Below are 15,691 nucleotides of genomic sequence, written 5' to 3' on the forward strand. Positions count from 1 at the left end.
TTGCGCGCTAAGCCCAAAAACCTCTTAGGTTCATATTTTAGAGAATTGGGCTAAGCGAGTCTGTCTCGCTAAGTGCGTGAATTCAAATTCTAAAAATTTAAACGTCACAGAGTGCTCGCTTAGCGCGACACTCACGCTTAGCAAGCAAATCAAAACTGCAAAAGGAAAACATAACTGCCTTAAGGCAGTTACATTCTAAATCACTATAACTACACCTCATTCTTCGTTTGCTAATCATTTGCACTGCTCATCCTTGCATTCTTTTGCCTTGCATTTTTTACTCCATTTCTGCAGTCCAAGTAAGTTCTCACCTCCTCTCTAGTTAAATTTCAGTATTGAAAACCTAGGGTAGAGGATTTAAAAAAGTTTTCTCTTTGATTATGTAAGTTTTTTGTTGTTAATGATTATTAGTTCTTTGTTTAGTTAGTATAATGTAGGAGTATAATATAGGTTGTATTGTGATTTTGGTTAGAAGGCTAAGCCTCAAACTTCCAAGCCTGAATAATGGCTTAGGGAATTGAGGCTGACAAGCCCAAATTCTGGGTTATGCGATGAACTCGCTAAGCAAGCCTGCCTCGCTAAGCGAGTTCATATGTTTTGATGAATTTCTGGGTTTCAGGATGAACTCGCTAAGCGCACCCTATTCTGCTAAGCAAGTTCGTCAAGTTTGTTTAAATTTATGCAACTTGTATGAACTCGCTATGCCATTGCACTATGGCTTAGCGAGTCTTTGAATTTTGATTTTATTTTTCTGGGTTTGTATGAACTCGCTAAGCCTGCCATCCGCGCTTAGCAAGTACACTTAGATAATTCTGAAACTTGGAGTCTTTTTACATTCCCTCTGTGGCTTAGCGAGCTATCTAAGCCTAAATATGCCTCTGGAATAAAATTGGGCTAAGTGAGCCTGTCTTGCTAAGCCTAAGGAAATTTAGTTTTCTATATGTTTTGTTCACGAGTTAAGCGCGCTAAGCGCAAATAGCTCTCTGTCATGGAATAAGGCTAAGCGAGCTTGTCTCGCTAAGCCACTAGTGTTATCAGTAGTGAGTCTCGCTAAGCGCCCACTGGCGCTAAGCCTAGATAGTTAGTCACGCTAAGCGAGCCCTACGCCCTAAGTGCAATTACCTCTCCGTGTGTTAATAAGGCTTAGCGAGACACTCTCGCTTAGCCATTGTTGTCTTTCAGCTAAGCGAGATGGTCTCGCTTAGCCATTGTGTTGTTTTTCTATTTTCTCGCTAAGCGCACCCTGTGCGCTAAGCCACTTGCTTTTATTTCTGTAAGGCGCACTAAGCGAGCCTATCTCGCTTAGCACCCAACCTATTTTACTACTTGTTTTTCTTAAGTTAATTTTCAATAAAATCCTGACTAACTTCAATCTTTTTCTGTGTTTTGGTGCAGATTGCCTCCAAGAAGAGACGCGCTTCATCCTCTAGACCTCAAGAGCCCTATGACACATCCAGATTTGTGTCTAAGGTCGCATGGGAGAGATACGAGACAAACATCCACAACAAAAACATCCTCCCTGAGAGAAATGTGGAGTTGGCGTACTCACATTGTGATGAGTTCCTCAGGGAGCTGGAGAAACGGCAGTGGCACAGGAACTTGACAAGGCACATGGAGAATCACATTGACCTCGTCTTGGTCAAAGAGTTCTATTCTAACCTCTATGACCCAGAGGATCGATCCCCCAGGAAATGCAAGGTGTGGGTGAAGACGATCAAGTTCGATGTCGCCACGCTTAACACCTTCCTAGAGACTCTAATGGTACTCGAGCCTGGGGAGAGGTACTCAGCTTACTCTCATTTTTGTCATACTCACCCTGACCCTCAGGAGATCGCAACAAAACTATGTATACCAGGGCTAGGGTTTGTTCTAAATGCTGAGGGGGCGCCTTAGAAGCCGCTGAGGAAGGACCTGACCACATTAGCTTAGACTTGGAGTGTCCTTTCCTACTCCAACCTCGCCCCTACTTTTCACACCTCTGATCTTAATATGGACAGGGCGAGGTTGATGCATAGCCTTGTTATGAAGATGGATATGGATCTGGGCTCGATCATCTCAGGCCAAATCTCCCAGATGACCCAATCCAACTCCTCTAGGCTTGGCTTTCCTACCCTTATCATAGCTTTTTGCATAGCCAGAGGGGTTGTGTCTGATTCATTGACTTTCGAGTCCCTCAGCCCAACCATTAATTTGGCCTATATTAGGAAGAATTGTTGGAACCTAGAGGACCCCTCCATCATATTCCCTGGATCCCGCAAGGTCAGGACCAGGGCCCCTTTAGATGCTCAAGCTTCAACTCCAGCACCAACACCAGTACCTCCACCTCCAGCACCTATCTCAACGCCAGCCGATCCCTCCACATCGAGCAGTGATGCCATCATGCCCATGTTTTAGAGCATTCATCATGGCTTTTTCATGGTGATGCAGAGTATGCATGATTTATCATAGTAGCGGCCAATCATTAGTATGAAGGACTTCTTGGCACAGGTGGCTTGGCCCGGAGTCCAGCCTTCCTTTTTGAGGGGGAGTTGAGGCTCCTATGGCCCAGGAACCATAGATACAGGCTGCAGAAGACACTCTAGAGGCTGAGGATACCCCAGAGGCAGAGGTAGAGGCTCAGGACACACCGATGGAGGTTGCTGAGGAGGGAGTCTCAGGCGCAGCAGAGGCAGGCATTGATGATGACTACGTAGCATATGTCGCTACGGCGCAGGGGACTTGGGATCCATGGCCCACTTAAGCTCAGGATGATCCTACTTCAGCTCAGGACGAGCCCATTCTAGCTCAGGATGACTGAAGCATGATAGGACTTCATTTAATTATTCTGTTTTTCGAACAATTTTTAATTTAGCTTTTTATTTACTTAGTAATTACTTCTTTTGAAACATTTTACTGTTTTTGAAGTTTGAAAAGTGGTTTAATTCTGCATTTCATGATCTTTATTCAGCAATGGTGTTTGTTTTGATATTGGTTTGAATTGAATTGATTGCATGATATGAGTGACTTGCGCTGCTAAATCATATACCTTGAATGAGTCTGCTTTATATAGAAGAGAAAGAGCATGAAAATTAGGGGTGTGAGTGAAAATGTTAGCTTGCATGACAGGAAAATAGTGAAGGTAACCAATTACGGTAACCTAGTGAGTTGTGTGAATCTTAAACTGTGAAAGGACGACTAGCATCAAGTACTGATTTTTGCATGAATCTTTGGATACTAAATGAATGCATGATTTGGAAATGATGAAGGCCATGATTGAATTGATTTAGCCATTTAGCCAAACAGTCTTACCATGTTCATGAATGATTAAACCCTTGCACCCTCTTGAGCTTAAATATGAATGAATGAGTCATTGAACCCTGAACCTAAATGTAAATGTTATCTCTGTTCACCCTATCTTAGGTTATAGGAGAGCATTGTATGGTTTAAGACAAATTTGTCCCAAATTTGGGGGAGTGTGTTTGGGTGATTTATATTCCAGGAATGTAAGTAACAACTACACAGAGAGTTAAAGAATCAACCTTTAGCAGTAATTATAAACTACTAAATAAAAAAAATACAAAAAGAATATAAAAAATAAAGGAAGCTTTGTTTGCTATTAATTGTGCTTCTAATTGTGGCATGTCAATAAAAGCTGGAAGGTTAAAGAAAAAGGTGATCTATGGATGAATGCTCTCCTAGAACCTAAGTTTTGCATCCTAGAAAAACCATGAATTGTTTTTAGCCTAGCCTCATTACAAGCCAAAGAAAGTCCTTCAGATTCATTTTGTGTGTTTATGACTGTATGAGAATGAGATGAAATGCAAAAGTTGGAAATTGTGTTGGTTGTCTATTTGAAGAATTACCTGAAACACTTGTGCATATGTGAGAAACAGTGGCCGTGAGGATTAAGCTTGGTTGACCTTCCTTGATACTTGTCATGCTTGCTAGCCTATTTCATTTTTGCTACTTAATGCACATGCTCATGTCTTTGAATATACTGCACTTCACTTCAGAAGGTAGTTGGTTGATGCATGCTTAGTCATCTCTGTTTGTGTGATTGATACATTTGAGACAAACACCATTTTGATTAACCACTATTAAGTCCTTTTGCTTGAGGACAAGAAAACTGTCATTTTATTTGCTTAAGGACAAGAAAACTGTCATTTTATTTGCTTGAAGACAAAAAAACTGTAAATTTGGGGGAGTTTGTTAATTTCTATTCATGAGCTTTTAGTGCATTAAAAATAATTAAGAAAATAGCATTGTGCCTCCAATTATGGTTCTTTTTGTGGAAATTGTAAATATTTTCGTTCTTGTATGAATTTATAAAGTAGAAACTCCATTTTTTGTGATCTAATGTTGAATTTAACTCAGTTTGTAGGCTAAAGAAGAGAAGGTGTGAATTGCTACTGATGAACTCGCTTAGCGAGGTAGATTGGCTAAGTGAGCCTCATTCGATTAGCAAGGCAACCAGCTCGCTTAGTTGATGCAAAACCCTAGAAGAGGATAAGTCAGAGAGTAGCGCGCTTAGGGCGCAGCCAGCTCGCCCAGTGAGAACGTTGTTTCTTCTCGCGCTTAGTGCGCCCAGGCTCGCTTAGCAGATTTTCACTTACTCTCGCTCAGCGAGACATGCTCGCTGAGCGCGCCTTCGTATGCTGAGAAGTCCAAAAGGCTTTAAAACACTGAGTTGGTAAGACAACAAGGGGGACAAAAAGCAAAACCAAGCTTATACTACGTGAAAACAGATAGAAGAAGGCAGAGAGATTGGAGATAAGACATTCTTCTTCATCTTTTACCATTTTCTTTCACAAAAACAATATCTTTTCTTTGTATTAAGCTCTCCTTGTCAATGGAGGGCTAGGAACTTCATTATTGGGGAGTATTCTAATGAGCACTCTTTATGTAAATTTCTAACTATCTATTTAATGTTATCTTCTGGTGTTCTTTGCTTCTATCTGCATTTATTTTACATGCTTGTGGCTTTATCACCCATTTGTATGTTTAGTTAAGCTTTTGAGTGTTGGAAAATGCTTGGAAATCTTAGAACTTGATAGAGCAACTAGAGGTCTATGTATCTAGGAATAGAATGTGGTAATCTAGTATATTTTGTACTGTGCGCATATTGCAACTCTTTTAGAATGAATTTGTTGAGGAATCAAGAACAAAAGCTAAGAGAGTTAGGCTCATTCTTGTGAGGAATCATGGTCTGAGTAAATAGCTGGTGCAAGAGTGCTAGAATAATGTTAAATAGAGAAAAACCTTTTTATACGGCAAGAGAAAGTTCAGTAGAAGACTCCCCGATGTTTTCACCTTGATATTTATCGTAATTTTACAGCTTTGAGTTTATTTCGTCATTGTTCAAGTAGCGTAGTATATTACAAAAAATTACACCATTAATGAACCTTTCATTTCATTTCCAAAGTTAAAAGTTTTTACATACTGAATATACATCATCTAAGTGAAACAAATTTCTATGGATACGATACTCGGTCTTACCATTTAAATACTACTTGTGCAAATTGGTATACTTGCCAATCGCCCTAACAATGGGGCTTTTACAAAAGAAAACAATGGTATGCCCTTTATCTCTTGTTGTCCCTCTTAGTTGATGACTTACAAAGTTACATCAATAGTTTGAATAGTAGGTGGGGATCCTTTGGGGGTGGTTGTTAACCTTCAAAACTTGACAACTAATTACAAGGATGTTGCTTTTAGAATGTTACATGCTTGCTTCATAATCACTTAAAATCAGAAACCAATTCTCATTTGATTAGATTCTAAATCATAATTAGTTCAAAAGAAATCCATGTCAATACTCTTCCAAATAGTTTAGTTATTGTGTTTAGCTGGGTTCAATTTATCTTTGGAAGTAGTGATATTTTAATTGTTCTTTTGAAAATAGTTGTAGTTATTTACTATCTTTGTAATCATTACTATTATGAATAGATCACTCTGCTGAGTGGTATACTTGAGCGAATTCAGACAATAAATTACTTGTTTCTTTCTTCTCACATTAGGTATATCATGTGCTTGTGGATCTTGTTTCTTCTTCTGCAAATGCAACGCCTGGTCTTGGAAGGTATCCTCCATTCAAGAGAGAGGTAACAATGTTGTGTTGTAACTTACATGTAACTTGGTTTGGTTTTTAGAAATTATCTTGCTCATTTGTTGCAATTTCTAGATTATGGCAATTGTAAGTTCATCCTTAGAGGCATTTAAAAATGAATCCAAAAAATGGTGGTTGCACTAGTTGATATGGAGTGTGCATTTGTTCCACCCCAACACTTTATTTGTTTAGTGCAGAGGCGGTATGTTCAATATATGACACTTGTTACACTTTTTATTTATTTATGAATTAATAATCTTAATGTCCTTAATGGGTGCATTAATTTATTTTTCATACGTGAGACTCCAAGGATGAATTTGAAACTCATTAGAATCACCACCATTGATTTGAATGTGACTTCTAGAACCACTTGGTATTCAAGTGATTAGAAATTTCATTGGGAATAAGTAAATACTTGGGATTTTAAAGATTTTTTGTTGGAGACAAAAATTAAAAGTCCAATGGACTAAGGATGGGAATACAATTTTAAGTTTTTTCGATAGATTATCTTCGGGCAAAAGAAGGAAGAACTTAATTAAGAAATTGAAATTGGAAAATGGGAGTTTTGTTAGGGATTCTAGGGTTACTGCATTTTGAAATTACCAGATTTTTTAAGGAGTTGTTTTTGGAGGATTGGTCTCCTAGACCATTTATAAAGCTGTTTGGAGTCTTATTTTGACTGAAAAGACAATGAAGTTTCTCACTTTGCTTCTTTGTGGTTTTATGTCCAAGGTCTTAGGGGTCTTTGGTGAATCTTCAGAGAGATTGGTCTGTTGTGCTACATTTTTTTTTTCTTGTAGTGTTCAATTTATGAAGTTTTCTTATCATTTTGCATTTGTATCTCCCTTTAGTTTTTTTTCTTTTTTTAATAAATTCTTTGTTTATAAAAAGAGAATGAAAACAATAATGAGTATTGACATTTGACATCCCTTTAAGTTCATGGGATACGTGTTAAATGATTTGTCAATATTCATTGCATTATTTGGTGACCAAGATCATGCTCCTTGTTTGTTAAAAAGGGAAGGAAAATAATGCATACTAGGTAGTATTCATGGCTTGAATGCCTTTAGTATTATCTAAGTCTAATCTTGAACAAATCTAATGACTATTTCAAATTCAATATCCTATATTTCTCAACCTTATATAATACGAACATACATACAATAATCTCCAATTGTTTAATTGTTTAACTAAAGATATATACAGAGGACATATCAGGTGAAAGGAGTGTTTTATTATTAGAGGTAGGAGGATTAAATAGTAGCCCTTAGATCAAAATAAAAGGTCCAGATTTAATTACTAATTAAATGCATTACACATGCATTTAATATTGACTCTCTCACGCGCATTGTTTGTCTCACTCTTGGGTTCTTAATTCTTTCGTTTTCACACGCGCAGGGCATTTAATTAGAAATTAAATCTGGACCTTCTATTTTAATTTAAGGACTGTTATTTAATCCTCTCACCTCTCATAATAAAACACTCATTTCACCCTATATATATAATATGATTAAACACTTTCAACTAATTTCATTAGAATGGAAAGGCAATGCCAAGAAGATGAGCTAAAGAACTTACTAGTCATCCAAAAAGACACTTGATGCATAATAGTCAATTCTAAATAAGGTGGGGAATAATATACTTTAAAAAATTATATACTTGAATTTGTTAAAAATTATGTAAGTGTTTAAAATTTGGCTTTACATATTCAAGGTGGATGTTCTATTTCCTTTTCTACACAACTAGTCCTCAAACAAGTCAACAAAGTGGGGGAAACTTAAAATCAATGAAAGAAAAATCCAGTCAGCAAGACAAGGATACACAAGAGGGATCTGGCTCGAAGACTGTTGGGCTTGAAGGAGAGATAATCACAAGTTTTTATTATTCATTCCAAAATTTGTATTACAGATCTAATATCACCAAGGTGTCTTTGTTTGGTCTCTTGTGTTGTACCATCATTAAAGTATTAACCTGGTGGCTTCCTTTTTTCCTATCCTACATCAAGAGCTTCAGTATTTGCATTTCTCAAACTGAAAATAGTTACCAACATTGGTTCAGTGGTCATCCTTCTTATCCATACAACTTGCAACGGTTGGATATTTTCAAATATTATTTTGGTGCATCTAGCTTGTGGCTGATTGTTTAATCACTAAATTGTTGATGGACAAATAGTATATAGCACGCAATCATTTAAAAAGACAACCTAGCTGAAGAATAGAAAAAATTGAGGATTCTTTTCCATTTCACACAACTTTATAAATAATCAACAAACATTAGACAATAAGATTATACTGTTATATTTTCCAGTTAAGTTGTGACAGAATATAGTGGCATAGTTAAATCATACCTAGTGGTTGTTGGTGGATATCAACGTATGCTAAGCTTTTTCCGATCAACTTACGAAAAACTAACAAATTAACTAACATTTGCCAATAAAAAAATATGTGAAGCTTTAAAATAAGTTATATAATTCCCACAATCACAATTCATTATTGTAGAGTACTCATTCATTTATTTTGAGGACCACAACAGTTTCTATACCTTTTATTTGCGCTTGCTGCCTTCTATTTTTACCTCTCACGTAAGTAAGGAGTTGAATGTTTCTTAGTTTGCAAATCCTTCACTTTGAATTAATTTCACCTCTCAATGCAGGATATTTGTTGAAAAAAATGGAAAAGGTAGTGGTTGGAGCAAACAATGAAACGTTTTAAACGAGAAGATTGGCAAGGTTAGTAAATTATCTTATCAATGCTAAATGACGTGTTTCAAGACTGTTCTAGACCTTCTGGTTTAAACACTTGAGTATAGAAGCCTTGTAGCTGCACAAACGTGTTTTATATGAATTAAAGCTTCTTTGGTGAAATTGAAAATGATATTTTGTGAATTTGTTTGTGGTACAGATGATAATTGGTTTTTTTTTTATCAAAATGATTTTAATTTTACCTAGTTTCCAGAAACAACTTAGTATACCTCTTGGTTCTTGACATTTCCAGTAATTGCATTAGTTTACATCTTTTTTAGCATTTGTCCAATGTGCTGGAATATGAGCCCCTTCATGTTATGATTAGAGAGACTTTCAGTTAAAACGGACAAGACATTATACTGTTATGATAAACTGCTTCTTATATGTATTGTCTCAATTTGTGTAAGTTTTATTTGGAGGTCCTTATCAATTATGGTTAGTGATTATACTATGAAGTGGGAGTACAAAGCATCCTTAACAAGGATCAAAATTATGGTTAGATAATTTTCCATTACTTTCCCCTACATCCAACTGGTAGATCACTGGTTCTTGTATTTATATGTACATTAAGCTACAAGATAACTATTTGTGTGTCTTGTTATGATTGTTTATAATATCAGAATATGTCAAAATAAATGGACTGAACTACAATTTTTTTGAATCACTTTATAGTATGTTCTTTGTTACTTTAGCCATTAGTTGGGGTTTCAACCTTTCATGGGTATATATGCATTATATCATCTATTTGTTTTCTTCTCACTTTGTTAATGTATTGTCTTCTTTGTTTTAATCTCCAAACTTTGTTCATGGATTCTGGGGGTCATTTCTTTCATGGGCTCTAAATTGCATTTTAGGTAACTCCTAAAAGCTTAAGTTGTTATCTTTAATGTGTCCCTTCATGCACATTTTTAGTAAGAATGAGGAGGGCAAGGATCAAACTCTGAAGACTTCTAAAAGTTTAAGGTGTTAATATAAACACATATTTGATTTTATAACCCATGTTTTAAGGGTTTTTCCTCATAAAAAGGAAAACCTCTAATGAATGGAACAATAAGTATACTATCCCATCATAGTTTTTTACCTTTTACTGCTTTCAAATGGTTTACTAAATGCATTGCATGGATTGATGACACCAATATTAAGATCCAAGGTTAGGTACCTTAACCTTCAGTATAGTACCTCCATCATGGAGGTTATGATTAACTCTTTCGAGACATTTTATATGTCATAATCAGACTGATTTATTTTTATTTTTTTTGGGGGGGGGGGGGGGGGGGGGGGGTGTTAATGCTTTCTGAACATGTCCTAATTTAGCTATACTTCATATTGCCAGCTTGGATACACCAAAAAACAAGAAGAGAGACATTTTCGAAGAGTAATTATGTTAGAGGTATGAACTTTTTGGTTGATTTCTTCAATTTATGTTAGAAAGCTTACATTAGGAGGTTCCTTAATGACCTTGATTTCATGGAGGTTTGTTCTGCGTTTAAGTATTTTGATGTTGGATTTTGTGGTTTCTTTACTGCCATTCACCTACTGTTTGCATCACTTTTAGGTTGAAACACCTATGATGAACATGATTGTTAGTGGAGTTGCAGCCCGTCCATTTGTAACTCATCACAATGAACTTAGCATGAAGTTATTCATGAGGATTGCTCCGAAACTGTACCTTAAGCAATTAATTGTTGGAGGGTTGGATGGTGTTTATGAAATTTGGTCATTTACTATTTTGTTACATGTCTAATTATTTCCTTCATTTGATTGTTTGTCCTGGTAATAAGTAAATAAGTAATTATTAATATTTTTCTTGTGTTATATCTAAGTTGAATAACTTCATTTTCTTCTAGGCCTCATATATCCTTCCATCTAATTTTGAAAAGGTGGCAGCTGGAGTATTGATGGTGCTGAACAATGTGGCTTTTTTGGATCTTGTATTTTTGCAACAAATGTTGGTTAGTTTGCTAATTCCCCATGTAATAATGATCTATTAAAGCAGTTGTATGTTTAATTAAGAATGCTTATAGGTTTGATTTGGTATGATTAATGATTATCTTTACTTACTATCTTTATTTCCTAGTATTGATTCTTGCTTATATGTTCCTATTTTCCTTATGTTGTTTTACTTCCAGGCTAGGCCAGATTTGAAAATGAAAATTTTCCATTTAATGAGCTTCCTTCTCTCTCAATGTGCCAACAAGTAGAAAGCTCCTAATGATCAGGTGAATCTCTAACAACTTAGGACTATTTTGTCATTTAACTTCTTTGTTTTTTTTTAGTTTCCTGATTTTAAAGATTTTTCTAAGAAATTTTTGAAAATGGGTAATAAAATTGAAGCATGGTGACTTTTTTTATTATATTTATTGTGAAAATTAAAATAGAAATAGAAAAAAAATTCTTTTAAACTAAGTAGGGCCTTAGATATCTAATGTGTCTATTTGAATAGCCAAAACAAAATTTAGTTTTTTTATCATGTGGAATAGTATAATGATATATAATGATCACTTCATTTACTTGTGACTAAACTTTTACAAATGAACATGATGTTTCTAACACACATCCAATTTTACATTAATTTGTCGGTTAAACCTTTGTTGAGAAAATGGAAAAGAGTCATTGAAGAGTTGCTAGATCCTCAAGTCAAGTGCAATTCGAGTTACACGGATCAAGTGGCTCGCATGATTGATGTTGTAGTTGCCTATGTTACAAGTGAAGAATATAGGAGACCTAGCATAGGTGAGATTGTTGCAATATTGAAAGGTGAAGTAGAGCTTGTTCTCTCTAGAAGAAGGAAGTCTAGTTATTTTGGCAATGGATATGTGATTGATTATTACCATCAATTACAAGAAACAAATAATGAGATGAAAAGTCAATTGGCTTTGACAATGCTAAGAGTTCTAGAGTGTGAGGATGATGATTTTCTCTATGGTCATTGAGAATTATTTTTGCCATGATTCTAACAATAATGTAAGGATTACATGTGAATGTTTTTAAGTTGTTAGTAGAAATAAAAGCTTCGAAGAATGTACTTCTTGTTTGTACACTTCTTTCCTTTTCCTTCCCCTTGCCCAAAAGAGTAAAGTGTAATATATTTTCTTGAGTTTAATTTCCACACACTATATCAATTAGAAATCATTTTAAATATGATTTTTAAAAAATATTTATTATCAAAATTAACAACTTTTAATTACATGATAAATAATAACAAAAATCTATATACAATTTATTGGTGGAACATTTTAATTAAATTCTATTTTCATTCTTTAAAATAATTATTATAAATTTAATAATTTTTAATTACGTGGTAAATAAACATTAAAAAAAGAAAAAATATAACAACATCGATTTCTAAAAGTTGTCTTAAAATGTATACATTCTAAGAAAAATCATTTTAAAAAATATATTTTAAGATGGTTTGATTTTTAAAAACCAGCTTAGAAGGTAAAAAAATTGACTTAAAATGTATACTTTTTAAGATGATTATTCTGAAAACCATCTTAGAAATTAAATATTCTATGATTCTTTAAAAAAAATTTCTTATAATATAAACTTTTTAAGATGATTTTTTAAAAAATTTATTTTATAAAAAAAATTATCTTAAAATCCTTAATTTTTTAATTTTGTAATTTTTTTAAAAAAAAGGATATTTTAAAACGATTTTTATGTAAATCAATGTAAAAACTGAGTTTCTAAAATAGTTTAAAAATTGTGATGAAAAATATTAACTTTTCATGATAATCATTTTGAAAACAATTAGAAATCATCATAAAACATATCAAATAATCGAAGTAGAATTTTTTTATTTTTTTTAGTAGTAGTAGTCCCCAATACTTGAGTCAAGAATATACTTTTGTTCCACGAGAAGATCTCGATGAGAATCATTAAAGCAAGTTCCTCAAATTAGGGAGAGGATCTCATAATTATGAGGTAAGACGTAATGATTACGGCATTCTTAATTACTAGCTAGGACGCGTGGCTAATTCATTAATAGAGTTTATAGCCGATCATAAACACTTGGAAATAGTATTATTATTGTTATTAGTATTTAGTGTTTAGTGGTATATGTGTGTGTGTGCGCATTTCATTGTTAATTTTGATATAAGTTGGTTCTGTAAATTCTCTTTTGTGTGGCATCTAAACATAAGAAATTGATAACTGTAGAAATAATATAAATCTTATCGCGCAGACACACACAAAAAATTAACTTTTTCATTTTATGTTCTATAAATTTATTTACTATTTTTATTTTTAGACGTTGTTCAACATAAAAAAATTTTTTGGTAGGGTTGTTCAACATAATTTTGATGAATTACTAACTTATTTTTTTCTTTCGGCCTTACGTCGACAATTTCTGTCCAGCTCTTCCTGTTCTTACCCCTCTGGGTCGCAATCACATGCTTTCATATATACTGTTCTACTTCATGCTTATTAATTTGATATATTATTATTATTGTTATTTTATTTCATTCGAACAAATTCGTGTCTCTAATAAAAGCAGTCTCCATGCCACAATCAATCTAGAAAGCGATGTATTTCGGTTTATTAATGAACACTATCATTGTGATAATCCTTTAATGACAAAATGAACTACCAACTTTCGGATTAATTTAATTAAAAAATCCACAATAGTGAGCCATACAAAACCCACTTGATTGGCAGAAAGGGACAGGCCCAGTATTGGGCTTCGAAGTTAACCTCTAACCCGTGATGCAGTGCCTTTATATATGAGTCACTGTGTTTATTTGGAAATATTTTAATGCATTAATTATTTCGATATCTTCTTTTCTTAAAAAAAACAAGTAATATTTGAAGTGTGCTTTATCAAATATTTAACATTTGTGAAATGTATATATATCTGATGCATTTTTTTAACATATGCAACAAAGAGATCAATAGATATAAATATATAATATTTTTTTTCATCTTAATCTTTTAGTTCATCATAAAAAAAGAACTTTGACTATTCTAAAATTTGGTAAAAAGATAAATAAAATTTTATTAAAAATTATTTTTATTAAAAAATAAACTCAAATAATATCCGAACAATTCAATTTTAATTTTGATATAACTACTCATCTTATGATTCACTAAGGATCTACATATGATTCCTTTAATTATACCTTCTAATGAAATCTTTAGATTTTGTTGGTCTAAAGCCTATTCCTATCATCTTCTAGAATTCGGGATGGGTGTTGCTTACGTGATGATAAAATGAAAATAAATTAACTCTTTATTAATATACTTTAAAAAATAATTCATATTATTTTAATTTCTACTTTAATTAAAACTCCAGATTAAAGTAATGAATCCCCTCTCTAATCTTCTTAGAAACCAAATGTGTTGCTGCTATTCTTGACTTGGTCACCGAAGAAATTTCAAAGTTCTATATAGTTAAAAATTTAACTTGGAAGTAAATTATTAAGGATGTGAAAACGCAACCAATCCAAGAAAAAGTTAAAAACACTCGCTTCTCATAATAAACCGATATCAAAACTCAAGATACACAAAATTTATGGCTTTTTATTTTTATTTCAACTAATATAAAGAATTAAGTTAGAATGTATTTAGCTAGCTGTTAAAAATGTGGAATTCATCTTTTTTGTTTTTTGAGGAAATTCAAAGAAAATATTGGAGATCAAAGAATGTGAGAGAAAATTGTAACCTACACCTATGACCTAACCCAAGAGATCGTGACTGCTTAATTCTTAATTTCTAATTGAAGGAAGTATATGTTTTTGGCATCATCGGTTTTTATTTTAAAATTGAGGATTCAATTATGTGAGAACTCTTTAGGTTATCTTTTAAATAAGAACGATACACAAATTTTTTTAATAATATAATTTTAAATGATGTCATGAATAGAAACTTGAATAAGTTTCTGAAATTTCAATCAAAAGTTTTACCATCAAGTATAGGCAAGTTGAGAAAAAAAAATAACTAAACATGTACACGCGCGGTGCATTACCCTCGATAATTTAAATGGTGACACATGACAGAATATTAATATATTGATCAAACCAATCCATTTTTCAAAAGAAATTAAAATACTATTAAGATTCTTGTATGACATCAGTTACATACAGTCATTGTGAAAGCTAAAAGTATACATGTACAATTTTTTATTGGTTGCATAACATTAGTATATAAAGATTCATACACACATCAGTTAAAGTCATTGTGAAATGAATAAAGATGGGACAGTGAAAGTTTACACGTACATTTTCTTATTTGGTGAGGTTATGACTACATTGATTGAGAGATGGAGGATTATTAGCCGAAGAAACCTCTTCCTGATGATCCTAAAATATAAAGGAAGATTTAAATGATGATGTTTATTTTTTCAATATAATTCAGTGGCGTCATTCCATTTTATAAATATCTAAGTAAGAAGATTGCTGATGTATGTATTGTATAAAGATTAATTAGAATCTAGGAGTTATAAGTTTTTTTTATCCGCAAATATTAGTTTATTAGTTTTATTATTAATATTTACTAAAAATATTATTTAGATAATTTAAATCTATGATTTTTCTCTTCTCTTTTTTTCTTAACTCTTTCATAATTATTGAATTAATCTTATATTTGAGGGAAATTACAAGGATAAATTGGTGGTTACAGACTTAGAGGAAGAAGAGAGAAAAATGATAATGAGTTTGAATATTTTTTGTTAATAAAAATTAGCAAATTAATAATTAATGTTATCGATAAAAAAAATATAAAAATTAATCAGTCATTTCTTATGCGATATGTGATCTATAAACATTGAATATCTGTTACTGGAATACACATACATTTAGAGACTGGACAGAAGGATTAAAAAATACAAAGAATTAAGAAGGTGGAGATGAGGTGAGTCTCTGTTTTTT

General features: G+C 33.1%; 1 long non-coding RNA gene across 2 annotated transcripts; it reads left to right on the top strand.

Moving 5' to 3' along the window:
* Positions 1 to 8,415: 8,415 nt before the first annotated feature.
* LOC121173847 (uncharacterized) lies at positions 8,416 to 11,866 on the top strand. 2 transcript variants are annotated; one of them, XR_005889366.1, is made up of 6 exons: positions 8,416 to 8,666; positions 8,738 to 8,813; positions 10,162 to 10,218; positions 10,384 to 10,544; positions 10,676 to 10,780; positions 10,958 to 11,866. It is a non-coding gene; the product is annotated as an uncharacterized lncRNA (long non-coding RNA). The 2 variants fall into 2 exon arrangements; XR_005889365.1 differs by having other exon boundaries at positions 10,384 to 10,780.
* The last annotated feature ends 3,825 nt before the right edge of the window (positions 11,867 to 15,691 follow it).

This window comes from Glycine max, chromosome 17, assembly GCF_000004515.6.
Source record: "Glycine max cultivar Williams 82 chromosome 17, Glycine_max_v4.0, whole genome shotgun sequence".
Classification (NCBI taxonomy): Eukaryota; Viridiplantae; Streptophyta; class Magnoliopsida; order Fabales; family Fabaceae; genus Glycine; species Glycine max.